General features: G+C 41.1%; 1 protein-coding gene across 1 annotated transcript in view; it reads left to right on the top strand.

The window, feature by feature from the left end:
• The window catches only part of Atp8a2 (ATPase phospholipid transporting 8A2), a 445,427-nt gene that overhangs the window by 418,222 nt on the left and 11,956 nt on the right, over nt 1-15,249 (top strand). The gene's annotated exons all lie outside the window — the stretch shown is intronic.

The raw sequence follows: 15,249 nt of genomic DNA, 5'->3' as shown, positions 1-15,249 counted from the left end.
AAGTTATTCTCTCTTTCTCTCTCTCTCTCTCTCTCTCTCTCTCTCTCTCTCTCTCTCTCTCTCTCTCTCTTTCTCTTGTCTGCTGTGGAACTAGAACTCTGGGCCTGGGCGTTTTTCTGAGCTTATCACTCTTCTCCTTGAGCCATAGCACCACTTCCACTTTTCTGATGGTTAATTGGAGATAAAAGTCTCATGGACTTTAGTGCCCAGGCTGGCTTTGAACCATGATCCTCAGATCTCAGCCTCCTGATTAGCTAGGATTACAGGCGTGAGCCACCATACCCTGGCTGTTATACTTTCTAGCAGCCACATACAATCTGACCTTTAGGGGCTAGCCCCAGGTTTCTTTTGGAAGGGAATGGTTGGATATGAACAAAATATGCAGAAAATTCTTTATAGCTAAAGAGTTCAGGATTAAAGAGAGTCTATGAAATAGACATTTATGCTGGGCAATGCCTGTAATCCAAGCTACACAGAAAGCTGAGATCTAAGCATCTCAATGAAGCCAACTCAGGCAGAAAAGTCTATGAGACTCTTATTTCCAATTAACCAGCAAAAAGCTATAAGTTCTATCACTCAAGCGATAGAACATCAGCCTTGAGTGACAAAGCCAAGCAAGAGGGAAAGGCCCTGAGTTTGAGCCCTTGTATTAGAACAACAATAAAAATTTAGATTTCAAAAAAGAAATTAGATTTCATCTCAGTCACTGTACTCAGCAATGATATCTGACCATGACATGCATGTTTGATCATAGTTGGCTTAGTTATTTGTACATCTGTTAAAGTCCATTTCAGTGTACCTGGGAAAGAGTGGGACATTGTGAAGGATTATTCTTTCTACTGGAGTTAAGAAAGACCATGGGAACTTTTGGCACAAGACTTGCTGTTTGTAGTCTTTATTTCTCATGGAAGGTCACCTATTCATCCCTGTATTTAAAATGCTAGCCTCTGAGGTGTGTGTTAAAATGTTGGAATAAGCTGGGTACAGATGGCTCTCTAATCCCTAGATACTCAGAAGGCTGAGATCTGAGGATGGAGGTTTGAATCCAACCTTGGCAGGAAAGTCCTTGAGACTTGTATCTCCAATTAACCAGCAAAACACCAGAAGTGGAGCTGGGAGAGTAAATTTGTTTGTGTGCTACCAAAGGAGTTTTTCCTGCGCTTGGAACATTTGCAAAAATAGAAGGCCACTGCTGCATTAGGGACATGGAATTGCTAGAATATTGAGTGGTGCTCTCCAAAGTGCTTTCTAAAGTTCAAAGGGCTATCAGAACATAGAGTTCAATATGGCCTCCTGGCAGCTCTATTTCAAATCTCCTTCCTGTCTTTTTGGTCAGGTGCAGGTGGGGTGGTCATGGGTGCCCATACACATACATGTATATGTGTGAAAGTAGCTGTATGCACACTGCCTTCGGTTAGCCTTTCCTTTCCTCCTGGTCCAAGTGCAGTGCTGGCTTCATTGGGGAGCTGCTGGCCAGAAGATGGCTAGAAAGGCTACCCGCCGACCTTCCTCTACCCTCGCTCTCAGGTTTACTCTTTCCAAATTGCCCCTGACTATCTGGATAGTCCATGTGCAGAGGAGATAATGGCTCCTCTCTTCTCCCACTCCTCTCTTTCCCCCTCCCTCCCTCCTTTCTTTTTTTTCTTTCTCTCATTTCCTCCCTCCCTCCCTCCCTTCTTTTTTTTGCCAGTCCAGGGGCTTTAACTCAAGTCCTGAGCATTGACCTTGGGCTTTCTCATGACTAGAGTTCTGCCACTTGAGCCACAATACCACTTCCAACTTTTTCTATATATGTAGTATCAAGGACTCAAACCCCGGTCTTTGTGCATGCCAGGCAAGCACTCTACCACTAGGCAGAACTCCCAGTACTTCTTTCTTTCCTTCTTTCTTTCCTTCCTTCCTTCTTTCTTTCTTCCTTTCTTTCTTTCTTTCTTTCTTTCTTTCTTTCTTTCTTTCTTTCTCTCTCTCTCTCTCTCTTCCCCCTTCCTTTCTCTCTCTTTTTTCTCCCTTGCTCCTTCATTTCCTCCCTCCCTCCCTCCTTCCCTCCTTCCTTCCTTCCTTCCTTCCTTCCTTCCTTCCTTTCTCTCTCCCTTTCTTTCTTTTTCTTTCTCTCTCTCTCTCTCTCTCTCTCTCTCTCTCTCTCTCCCTCTCTCTCTCTCTTTCTTTCTTTCTTTCTTTCTTTCTTTCTTTCTTTCTTTCTTTCTTTCTTTCTTTCTTTCTTTCTTTCTTTCTTTCTGTGCTGGTACCAGGGATTGCACTCAGGGTCTGGGTGCTGTCCTTCATCTTTTCACTCTACTGCCCGAGCCACACTTCCATTTCCAGCTTTTCACCAGTTAATTGAAGGGCTTCTTGGACTTTTCTGCTCCAACTAGCTTGGAATATGATCCTCAGATCTCAGCCTCCTGAGTAGCTAGGATTACAGGTGTGAGCCACCTGGCTTGTTTGTTTTGTTTGGCTTTGGTGTGAAAGATAAATCTACCCATAGCCTCTTACTTATACAGATGTAACATAAACAGCTGTCCAAAACATCACATAAGATGACAAACTTATGTCTCCATCCCCCTGTCTTTTCTACTTCCTTGGTATGTAGTAGGGAGTATTCCTTAGTATCTCAGGTATTGTGACAAGGAAGAAAAAAATTGAATATATTCACAAAAATATCTAATAGTGGAGTTAGTTTTAATCTGACTGTTCAGCAAGATTCTTCTAAATACTTCTTTCTAGTATAGTCGGTGGGTGCTGGGCAGGGTAAACCCAGGGCTGATTTTCTCCACTTTCAAATGGCAAGCAGTGCCAGCAGCTGCCTCTGCCTTCCTCAGGCAAGGCAGATTCACTTTCATTAAGTGTCTTCACCCCCCCATCCCTGTCTCCTCCTCCTCCCTCCTTATCCCCTCTGCTTACATGAGGCTCACTGTGTCTTGAGTGAAGGTAGCCATGTGTCTGGCTTTGAACCTTCTGGGAGCAGTAGTTATAGCTTGTTTCCCTTTGGTTTGTGTTCTCCGTCAACACCGATGTGTGGCTCTGTGATTGAGGACTGGGGCCACAGGTCCTATGGAGATGACCTGATGCTCTCCCCTACCTGACTTTGCTATTATAGTCTTGTGATCACTCTACTTCCCAAGTATCTATCTATTCTACCTCTAACTAACCTGGACCTGGGATTAGTCTGGGAATTCTATGGAGTGTCCCTTACTGAGGAACACTAGACAGCCCTCGCAAGCCCACAGAGGGATTTCCAAGCAACTCGTAGGTCTCCTTCCTAGCCTATGAACCAAATGCTTAAGTTAAAAAAAAAAAACAGCAAAATAATCTCCAACTCGTTCTAAGGGAGTACTTAATTCAGAAGTATCCATTGGGCTGAGATACTTAAACAAATCTTTGTTCTTCAAACTAGTATTTAAGTGCTGGGGTGTGGACTTTACTGGTGGATACCTGATTAACATGTACAAGGCCCTGGATGCTAGCACAAATGGATGGATGGATGAGTGGATGGGTAGATGGGTGGATGGGTGAATGGCTAGAAGGATGATGGATGGGTGTGAATGGATGACTAAAAGACATGGTGGATTCATGAATGAATCTGTGTATATGCACAAATGAGCAAATGAATGTTTCTGGAACTCTTGGGTATTGTCCAACATTTAAGTAAAAATTGGCACAGCTGTCACATGGAGCAGGCTCATAGAAAACCTCCCACTTTGTCGCAGTGTTTGCCCAATGTTGACTTTATATCCTTTCAGGGAAAAAAAGTTTTTATTATAGTACTAGTTGTTGGCATCACATGGCTCTGTCATCCCTTTGTTTCCTTCCTGCCTTTACCTAAACTTTGCTCCTAAAACAACTATTCATTTTTTATTGGCCAAAAGGATAGGAAATGATGACATCATTTTAGCAAACTTCTCCAGGCCAGGTGGCAGATGTCTGCTTCCAACACCTGGTTGAGATTTGTTTGCTTTCCAGCTGCATTTTTTTTTTTTTTTGGCATGGCTGTGTCATAAAGCAGAGCAACAAGCCCCACTGGTGAGAGAGACAGATGGGTAGACAGACAGACGGATGGACGGATGGACAGGAATTAGCCTGCCACTCATTTAGCTGTGTGACCTGACTGGCTTATTAACTTCTCTGAACTTTACTGTTTTCAGGCTTTGCTTCAAGGACGTAATAGATAGATAGACATTCGGAAAGTATTTCTATCCATCTCATCTTCTGTCTTAAAAACTGAGAAATATTATTAAATTTCACTGGCTTTCCTTACCAGCCATGAGTTTTTGCTAAACACATTCATTTTGGAAGCCTTTTTTTAATTAAATATATTTTATTGTAATTAATAGAAGGGTTACAGTTATATTTGCCAGATAGAAGGTGCATTACTTCACATACATTAATACCCCTTCTCATGTTTTTGTCCCCATTTCCCTCCCCAACCCCCTCCCCTCATCTTGTTCCCCTTTCCCTATCCTATTTCAAATAAACATATATACAATATATCAAATAACCAAGGAACAACAAAAGAGATGAGAAATAACATAGTACATTAAGAACAACCATCATACATTATACGGCTCTTGTTTCTATATCCTGGAGGTCCTTTCATTTAGCCCCATCCTATATGGCCTTATGTATCTAGGTTTTGCCCTATTGTAAAACTCTGCTGGGGGAGTCAAAGGTTTATACTAATTATGACAAATGACAATTGAGCCTATGTTCCTTTGAGTCTGGCTTACTTCACTTAATATGATTTTTTCAAGTCTTTCCATTTCCTTACAAATGGGGCGAAGTCATTCTTTCTGATGCCAGTATAGAATTTCATTGTGTATAAATACCACATCTTGTTGATCCACTCATCAACTGAGGGACATCTGGGTTGGTTCCATATCTTCGCTATGGTGAATAGTGCTGCAGTGAACAAGGCTTTCCGCCTTGTTTTTTTTAAGAAAAAAATTAGATCATATAAGCTGGGTGTGATAATACATACCTGTAGTCCCACCCTTTGGGAAGCTGAAACCAGAAGATAACTTGAATACAGGCATTCAAGGTGGACTAGGCAACAGAGCAAGATACAATCTCAAATAAGAAAAGAAAACCTAGTCAAATATTCAAACACACACAATAGTAGAAGCAATAGTGCCATGAATTTTTCCTCAGCATGCCTAGATCTAACCATTATTTTTTGCCAGGATTACTTTTTGCCCGCATTTTATTTTTCTTTGCTGAAACATATGAACTAAATCCTACGCATCACTACAACTCATCCTTAATACTTCAGGATCCATTCACATAATACATCTAGTAGAATATAAATGATATTTAATCTTAAATATAAACATTGTAACAACAGGATCCTTGATCATACATAATTCATAATTAACTGTTAATTAACAATACATGTGCAGATTCAATTAAGCAGAGTCTGGATGGCCTTGGTAGTGGCTTTCAGGGCAGACTGGATTATACTGCGATAAATAGAAGGCCCTCATATCTGGTTTCTGTCTTTCTCAAGTCTCTCCTCCTCTGGAATTATTTGTTTGTGTTTTTCCATGGTCCTCTGGGTTTGAACACAGGGCCTGGGCATAATCCCTTAGCTTTTTTTGCTATTTGAGTTACAGTTCTACTTTTGGCTTTTTGCTGGTTAATTGGAGATAAACATTCCATAGATTGCCCTGCTTGGGCTGGCTTCAAATCTCAACTCTTAGATATCAGCCTCTTGAGTAAGCTATGATTATAAGCATGAGAGCTACCAGCACCCAGCTTAAGTTCCTTTACTTTAAATGTCATGGACTTAACAGACATCACAGCTCCATTTTATCATAAGACTGTCACTTCAATGCTTTCCATGGGAAAATAAAGAAGAAAACTTCAGAGAAGCATCATCTTTGCCCAGTGTCACCTAACTAGAGACAAAGAACAGCCTGTATGTATATCCTGAGTCTAGGCTTCTCTGCACAAAGCCAAGATGCTGAGAATCTCCTAAACACTTCCCTCTGTAGTTTTATCCTTATTAGTAGGCCAGGAAAATCACATGTCTCCAGGACATCAGAAGTGATGGAAACCCTGATTGCAAGATCTGATGAAAGGCACAAAGTTGATGGGCTTGTTAACCCATCAACATTATTTTTTGAAAAAATAATAAATAAAAACGAAGAATGATTGCACATAATTACCTGTTTTGATCCCTACCTGTAAGAGAAAACTTAGACGGTAGAAACAATATCCTCACCCCAAAGAATGTGGAAGCCAGGGATCTGATAATTTTGAAACCAATAAAGGTAAAAGAATGTATGGAAGCTACCAAGTGCTTTTGATAGGGTTCAAGCAGAGAGAAGCGTTATTGGAGGAATCACCTTCAGGGGAGTTTAGGATGGTCTAAGACAAAAATTTGGAGGAGAGAAATGCTAGCCCGATTTTTAAGATTTTAGTTCTGATCACTGAGGGAGTTCTTATGAAGACAACTCGAGTGTCAACAATACTCAGGAGCCAATTAAACCTGTAGCTGTGCTGACAAACACAGGTAAGAAGATGCATTAGTGGAACAAAGGAGGTAAATGATCCAAGAAATTACACAGGGCTGACTGGATTAGCCAGATGGGGATTTCTGGGAACTGCATCTGGGCACTAACAGGCCAGGAGGAGGAGGAGACAGCAAATAAACTCTTTGGAGAGGAAAACACATCATTAGCATGTAATTAATGCCTAAGCTACTGTGTCAACCTAAAATAATTGATTCTCTGTTATGTTATGGGAGCTTCAATCTCATGAACCTTTGTGTTTATGAACTAATGCTCAATAATGAAGAAAAAATTACAGGCTGGCCACTCATGGCTTACTCCTGTAATCACAGATACTCAGGAGGCTGAAAACTGAAGATTGCGGTTCAAAGCCAGCACAGGCTAGAAAGTCTTTATCAAGGTTTGAAGCCAGCTCAGGCAGGAAAGTTCATGAGATGCCTATCTTTAATAAACTGTTCCTCCCCAAAAAAGGTAAAAGTGGAATTGTGGCTCAAGTGGACGAGCTCTAGCCTTGAGTAAAAGAAGCTCAGGGACAGCACCCATGCCCTGAGTTCAAGCCCCAGTGCATGCGCACGTGTGCCTGCGCACACACACACAAACACACACACACACTATATACATATATATATATGCTTGTATATGTATATATACATTTATACACACATGTATTTTAAGTGGTACATTAGATATATTAGAAATATTATCCAGATGCAGTGATGCTGAGGGAATGGGAAGGGGGATTTTCTGGGAGGCAGGAACTGGGGGTCTGTGTTAGTTAGTGGTCTGTTGACAGCTCAGCCACTGTGGGGGAAATCTCTTTTCCAAATACCCTCCCTCCTAGTGACAAGATTGTATTTCCAGGATGACTGAGTACATTTACTTTTGAACCATGACTCAAAGTAGTTCTGTGTCCATGTTCTCTATGTACCAACAAGCCTTCCTTTCAACAAATTTTTAAGTATAGGTGGCTCACACCTGAAATCCCAGTTACTCAGAAGCCTGAGATCTGAGGATTGCAGTTCAAAGCCAGCCTGAGCAAGAAAGTCTGTGAGACTTATCTCTAATTAACCAGCATAAAGCTGGCAGTGGGACTGGGGTACAAGTGGAAGAGTTCCAACTTTGAGTGCAAAAGCTGGTTCAAGCCCCAGTACTGGCCCCAAACAATTAATTTTAAAAATTACTTTAGCTGCACATTTCATGTCATTACTAAACCACCAGGGCTGTTAGCATTCTGCATCTCTTTTAAACTATTAATGAAATACTGCATTTTTAAAAATTGCTTTTATTTAATGGCTATGAGCAGCATGGAAAACATTTGTTGTTGTTGCATATTTGAATAGTGATAAGGCACATTCCAGACAAGGATTAATTCCCAAGGAGGTTCTTGAAAGTCCTTGCTAATCACTTTTCTGTTTCATTATCAAGGAGTTGTTTGCTTTTCTGTTTGACTCTTCTATCTTCCCTTCTTCCTAACTGTGATAGATCTCTGAGAATAAGCCATTCCTCCAGGCAGCTGAAAGCAGATGACCAGACAACCAACCATTGGTGATTCAAGTGTGTGTGTGTGTGTGTGTGTGTGTGTGTGTGTGTGTGTGTGTGTGTGTGTTAGTACTGGGGATTGAACTCAGGGCCTAGGCCCTCACCCATAACTTTTTCACTCTGTCACTTGAACCACACCTCTGCTTCTGGATTTTTGCTGGTTAAAAGGATATGAGTCTCACAGACTTTTCTATCCAGGCCGCCTTTGAACTGAGATTCTTAGATCTCATCTTCCTGAATAACTAGAATTACAACTGATTCTCAGCCCAGGCCTGTTCTTAATGTGAGGAAATTCCATCTCTGCCTGGCACTTGAAAAGCCAGGTTAAGGCCCAGCTTGGTAACAGGTAAATTTGATATCACTGACCTACGGTTGGCATAAACATACAGAATATGTAGACGTTATTACTAAGAGAGCGTTATTGTAGCAAGAATTTTTTTTAAAAATCAGATTTCCTGGGAAGTTTTTCTTTCTGGTACTAGACATAAAAATTTTCAAAGAAACAAGTCCCTCTTCTTGGCTCTAACAGAAACATTAGCTTGGGTCTCAGATTGTATAGACCAGAACACAGGACTGTCTGCTTATCACAGAGCCTTGATTGAAAGCTATTCTTGCAATCTCACATGGGGGTGGTAACATTATTTTTCAGAGTTTGATCTTTTTCTTTGGCATTTTCTCAAGCTCAGAGCACTTATAGGTGGTGGTATTTGGGTATTCCAGGTAACTAATGAGTGAACATGTTGCAAATAGTACTAAGTGACCTAATAGGGCTGAATTATCTACTCATCTATGCAGCAGATATTTATTATTACATATGAAAACAGGAGGAGCCGAGCCTGGGGGTGGCCCAAAACAAGAGGGAGATATCCACCCCCCTTTCCTTAGAGGCCATGTGCCAGATTAGGAGTGAATGACTGGCTTTGGTACTAGCAGGAGGGAGAGGAAAAAACTATTTTCCTCACTCCTTGTAGAGTTCAAGCTGACATCCCTGGTAACAAAACACAGATTTATTAGAGAATATCACAACATCTTTGTTCTTCAATATTTTATGTGATATGAGAGTCTTCAGAAATGAAGACCCAAAGATCAATACAAGAAGAATTGTGTATTGTTTTGCTTACGTTTTTTGTGTGACTTGATCTTCGGGCCTTGGCTTTTTCAATAAAGGCTAGTATGCTACCACATGAGCCACAACTCCACTTCCAGCTTTTTATTTTTTCTTATGACTAATTGCAGATACGAACTTTCCTGCTTGGGCTGGCTTCAAACCATGATTCTAAGATCTTAGCTTCCTAAGTAGTGAGGATTGGTGAACCACCAGGGTCTGGCATCTGACACATGGACAATATATAGAACTATAAACAACAACAAAAAAAGGAGATGTGATCTAATTGTACTCAACTTGGAGAACTCAGTAAGGCCTTCCTGTGTAACACTCTTTCCCTAGGTATGGGAGCAGGACCTCTTGGGAAAGAAGTTTTTATGATCCATTTTAGAGCCAGCAGGCCAGAGAATTTCTTTAAGACGAAGCTTTAGCCAGGTACCTTGTAATCGTAGCTTCTCAAAAGGCTGAGATCTGAGGATAATGGTTTGGGTAGGAAATTCTGTGAGACTTTTATCTCTAATTAACCATCCAAAAGCCAGAAGTGGAGGTGTGGTTCAAGTAATAGAGCACCAGGCTTGAGCACAAAAAGCCGAAGGAAAGCACAAGGCCCTGACTTCAAGACTCAGTACACTCCCCTCCAGGCCCTCCCCCTCCCCGGAAAAGACCAAGCTTCACCTACAAAAGTGAAGGTCATCGTGACCTTCTTATTCGGCAGACTCATACAATTTATTGAAATCCTAAGACTCTAAGATATAATGTGTGATCATTGTTTTCCTGTTATATAAATGGCTTATTTAGAGTCACTTGGACTGATCCATGTACTTTGATTAGAGTAGCTCCATCACACAGGCAGGATGATAACAACCAATTCCAGTGCTCCACAGGTGGAGGCAGGAAGATTGCAGCTTAGAGGCTACCATGGGCTACATACTGAGACAGTATCTAAAAAGCAGAGCAAAAAGGAGGAAGGGAGAGAGGAAGAAAGCAAGGAGAGAAAGAAGTTAGACTTGCTGCCATTGTTAGTTTTATGTTATATAGACACCCGTGAATGCTGCTTGGAAAAAGAGCAACTTAAAATTACCACTTTCCCAATCAAAGCCCTATTTGATCAGAAAATAAGAACCTTTCATTTGAGGTCCTTGTAAAAGCAAATTTACTTGAAAATATGTGTGGGCTTCAATATATTTATATTTGATGTGTATCATATGCAACATTACATATTCTTATTTTAGTTAAATACTTTTACATGTATAAATATGCAATTTAAAAACTAATGATTGAAAGAATAACAAATTGTACTATAAACCAATAAGCATTTGTAACTCAATTTGGTCACAAAATTCAGATGGATACATTGCTAGACAGATCTGCAGTCTTTATTAAAATATGCATTTTAAAAAGAGTACAATGCATTTAATTATTCTGATAGCATATAATTTAGGAATATAAATAATGATTTCAAATACTGGGCTTTTTTAGATATAGTTTAAATAAGAATTTTGCATGGTACTCGTATTTACCGACAAATACAACTTATTATTAGGAGATTCAGGCATTTAAATCTCCCATGCTCGTTCATCAGATAAAAAGCTTAGATGTTAGATATTCAAGGTATTTCTAGAAAGATCGTTGTTTTGTTTATTGAAGCATTGATCTATCACCAAGGCCTTTTGTATTTCCTTTTTCTTTTTCCCTTTGTCCCACTATTCAGAAAGCATTTGCTTTCTGAGAACAGGAACTTGATGAAAACACTTTTGTCCTATGGAACTTGGGCCTCATTGTCTAAGTTGTTATCTTTCACCATCCTCACAAATCTTTTGAAAGCCAAAGAATTGTGCATGTTGTCAGAGACTGGAGATCAAGCCTTTTTGCGTGTTACCTATTCATGCACACACACAGCTCCTTTCACACAATACAAGAGGACTGACACAGAAACTCGGAGAAGCAAGAAACCCAGAGCCTGGTTCCCCTATAGTACATGCTGCCATGTTGCTAGACTAGTTGATTAAATCCCGTGAACATGCATTTACAGACATTCCGTATCCTAGAGTACTTAAGACTCAACAATTTTTCAAAATAAAGTCCAAAGGAGCTTTCACTTGATAAAACCCTGAGTAAAGCTTGTGACCACACATTTTTGTCACACTTTGGCTCTATTTCTTGGACCCAGAATCTGGCTGAAAACAGCATTCATTCTCAAATTTTTTTCACTGTAGTTTCTTCAGAATTTGGAAATGACAAGACTGTCAGGCTCTGGATCATCTGAGAATTCTTCTATGCTGCCTACCAGCCATCCTCCTGCATGAACATTAGACCCAGTATTCTTACTGTTCCAATAGGGTAACAGATTCATCTTCTTCCTCCTCATTCTTCCATGAGGAAGAATTCCTTCTGTATGAAATTTAGATCCTTGCTTTTTATTGTTCCATATTTGGTGACAATCTTTCTTCCTCCTCCTTCTTCCCCCCTTCTCCTCTTTCTCCTCCTCCTTCTTTTCCTCCTTTTCTTCTTTTTCCTCTTCATCTTCTTTGCCTCCTTCCTCCACTTTTCTGTTCTTCCTCTTCCTCCTCCTAATTTTAATCCCTTTGAATATATATGGTGTGTGTGTGTGTGTGTGTGTGTGTGTGTGTGTGTGTGTGTGTATCTGTAATTGCCTTGTTAGTTGTCTGAGGACACTCTCTCTATATACTGTCTCTCCAATGGCTGAACTGTTTTATAGTATGGAAATGTCATTGTTTAGCTTAGAAAATCCTTTTCAGGACAAAGGTGCATCTTACCCCATTCAGAAAGTAGAGTGACATAACACTGAAGTGACATTGTGCTTAATGTTCTTAGTTCATAATTTTTATGGAAGACCCATAAATTCTCCCTAGAGAAGACCAAGTAACAGCATATGAATAATTAATTTCAATTATTTCAGTTTCAGTCTTGAAATAATTTCAGAACCTACAGGGCTTTCCATTCCCACTGGGAATGGAAAGAGAATTATGCTTTCCCTTCCTTTGTGTCCATCTTGTTAATTTTTCCTTCTGTGTCTTCCACATCATCATCCCATCCTGAGTTGCTATGCATCTTTCTGTAGCCTAGAGAAGCTAAGAGAAAAGGTATATGGCTAGACTTGTCAGGACAGCCTAGGGCCCAGGTGAGGCTGTTCAGAAGGAACTCATTTTCCATGTGGGATACAGGAACCAGTAAGAATATGAACAATCCCTTTCCTTTAATTTTTTTATAAGAAATGGTATGCCAGAAATCCTGGGCAAGGGGCTGGGAGTTTGGCCTAGTGGTAGAGTGCTTGCTTAGCATGCACTAATACCCAGGTTCCATTCCTCAATACCACATACATAGAAAAAAGCCAGAAGTGGTGCTGAGACTCAAGTGGTAGAGCGCTAGCCTTGAGAAAGCCCAACGATAGTGCTAAGGCCCTGAGGCCAAGGCAAATAAATAAGATATTCTGGGCAGGCCCAGATACTGCTCCTCCACCTGGAGAAAAGTAAGCATTTGAGCCCTTCAGTACTGTTGTCATTGTGCCCATTCCCTCCACGTGAACTGTTAGGAAAGCTAAGCAGGGCAGGACATTGGCATTGGCACCATCACCATCCTGAAGCCTCTTCTTTAAACACAAGGACCAGCGAGATTTCAGGATGCTGCCAAGATCTCTCAGGGCCACCAGCCATGCAGGGTGGTGGTCATGTTTCTTTTTTTTTGCCAGTCCTGGGGCTTGAGCTCAAGGTCTGAGCACTGTCCTTGGACTTTCTCAAGGCTAGAGCTCTGCCACTTGAGCCACAGCACCACTTCTGGCTTTTTCTATGTACACGGTACCAAGAAATTGAGCCTGGGTCTTCATGCATGTTAGGCAAGCACTCTACCACTAGGCCAAATTCTTGGCCCCAGTGGTCATGCCCCACTGTGAACATCGTTCTTGATATGACCTTTCAAAAGACACTAAATGCCAGGCATTGGTGGCTCACACCTGTAATCCAGCTACTCAGGAGTCGAGGATCTAAAGATTGCAGTTTAAAGCTAACTCCAGGCAGACAAACCTGTGAAACTCTTATCTCCAATTAACTACTCAAGTCAGAAATGGAGATATAGTTCAAATAGTACAGTGCCTAAATTGAGTGAAAAAGCTAAAGGAGAATGTCCAGGCCCTGAGATCAATCCCTAGTGCCAGCAACAAAACTAAACACCAAAAGAACATCCTCTGACTGAATCTGTGGGCTGAGTGGAAGTTATTGGCTGAAGTGAAGCTGAATAAAATATAACATAGCCGTAGCCAGGCGCCGTGGCTCACCCCTGTAATCCTCGCTACTCAGGAGGCAGAGATCTGAGAGTCACGGTTCAAAGCCAGCCTGGGCACAAAAGGACTTGAGATTCTTCAATTAACCTCTAGAAAATGGAAAGTGAGGCTTGGCTCAAGGGTACTGCAGTAGCCTTGAGCTGAAGAGCTCAGGGACAGTGCCCAAGCTGAGTTCAAGCCCCAAGACCTTCGAATGAAAGAAAGACAGAAAGAAAGACAGAAAGAAAGAAAGACAGAAAGAAAGACAGACAGACAGAAAGAAAGAAAGAAAGAAAGAAAGACAGACAGACAGACAGACAGACAGACAGAAAGAAAGAAAGAAAGAAAGAAAGAAAGAAAGAAAGAAAGAAAGGCAGGCAAGCAAAATAGCAGAGACCCACCTGCAACCCTTGTGCAGAGAGTGCATTGTATTTCCCACAGGCAGAGTCTTTGCCCCCTTTCCTAGGGAGGCAGCACCAGCCAGGCCCAGCCTTCCTTTCCTCCTGTGAGTCTCCTGGGGGTCGCCAGCTCTGAGTGTGATCTCTGGCTGGACATGCAGGTCAGGCTGTGCCAAAAATCTTGAATGGCTCATTATCACTAATTAGTGCTTAGGAGATTAATCAGTGTGAAGCTCATCCTTCTTTAATGACTTCAACAACTGAGTCAGGGGGTCCTTGAAGCCAACTTTGAATTATTCTGTTTTTTGCATGCTTCTGTGAATGTGTAAAGTCAGATGTTTACTGCCCCTGACTGTGTGCACTGAAAAAATGAATGCTAGAAAACTGGACAGAATGGAGAAAGGAGGTTGTATTATAGTTAACTTGCAGCTTAATGAAGCCTTCAATGTTTGCTATTTTAAAAGGTTGGAACAGGCATGAGAGAGAGAAATCAGCAGTTTCAATCTTGATCAGAATTTTCTTAATGATAAACACTTTGTTGTTGTTTTATATACAGGAAGATTCACATTCAAAGTTAATTGATTAAGAAAAAAGTACACAAAGGTTCACATTCAAAGAAATTTTCAAAAAAGGTCTCAATTCTATCCCCAGTGCTGAGAGAGGAAGAAAGGAAGAAGGAAGGAAGGAGGGAAGGAAGAAAGGAAGGAAGGAAGGAAGGAAGGAAGGAAGGAAGGAAGGAAGGAAGGAAGGAAGGAGAAAAGGGAAGGAAGGAAGAAGGGAGGGGAAAAGAAAGAAAGGAAAGAAGGGGGAGGGAGGGAAAGAAAGGCAGAAAGAAAGAAAGAAAGAAAGAAAGAAAGAAAGAAAGAAAGAAAGAAAGAAAGAAAGAAAGGAAAAGGAAAGGAAAGGAAAGAAAGAAGTAAGTCGGGCATGGTGGCTCACGCCTGTAATCCTAGCTACTCAGGAGGCTGAGATCTGAGGATCAAGGTTCAAAGCCAGCCTGGGCACAAAAGGACCTGAGACTCTTATCTCTAATTAACCTCTAGAAAACAGGGGGTGGAGTTTGGCTCAAGGGTCCAGTGGTTGCCTTGAGCTGAAGAGCTCAGGGACAGCACCCAGGCTGAGTTCAAGCCCCATGACCCACAGAAAGAAAGAAAGAAAGAAAAAGGAAGAAAGAAAGAAAGAAAGAAAGAAAGAAAGAAAGAAAGAAAGAAAGAAAGAAGAAAGAAAGAAAGAAAGAAAAGGAAAGACAGGAAGGAAGGAAAATGGAAGAATTGAAAAAAGGAAGAGAAAGAAAAAGGAAGGGAGAAAGGGCAGGAGGGGAGAGAAGAAAGAAAGGAAGGAATTCCTCTAAGTGTGTCAATCCCAGGGTTTAAACTTGGAGCTTGGGCACTGTCCCTGAGTTTTTGTGTTCAAGACTAGAACTCT

This window comes from Megascapheus bottae, chromosome 11 (assembly GCF_031878675.1).
Source record: "Megascapheus bottae isolate mThoBot1 chromosome 11, mThoBot2.hap1, whole genome shotgun sequence".
Taxonomy (NCBI): Eukaryota; Metazoa; Chordata; class Mammalia; order Rodentia; family Geomyidae; genus Megascapheus; species Megascapheus bottae.
Note: the sequence above shows the minus strand (reverse complement) of the source record. Positions and strands in the feature narration are given on the sequence as shown.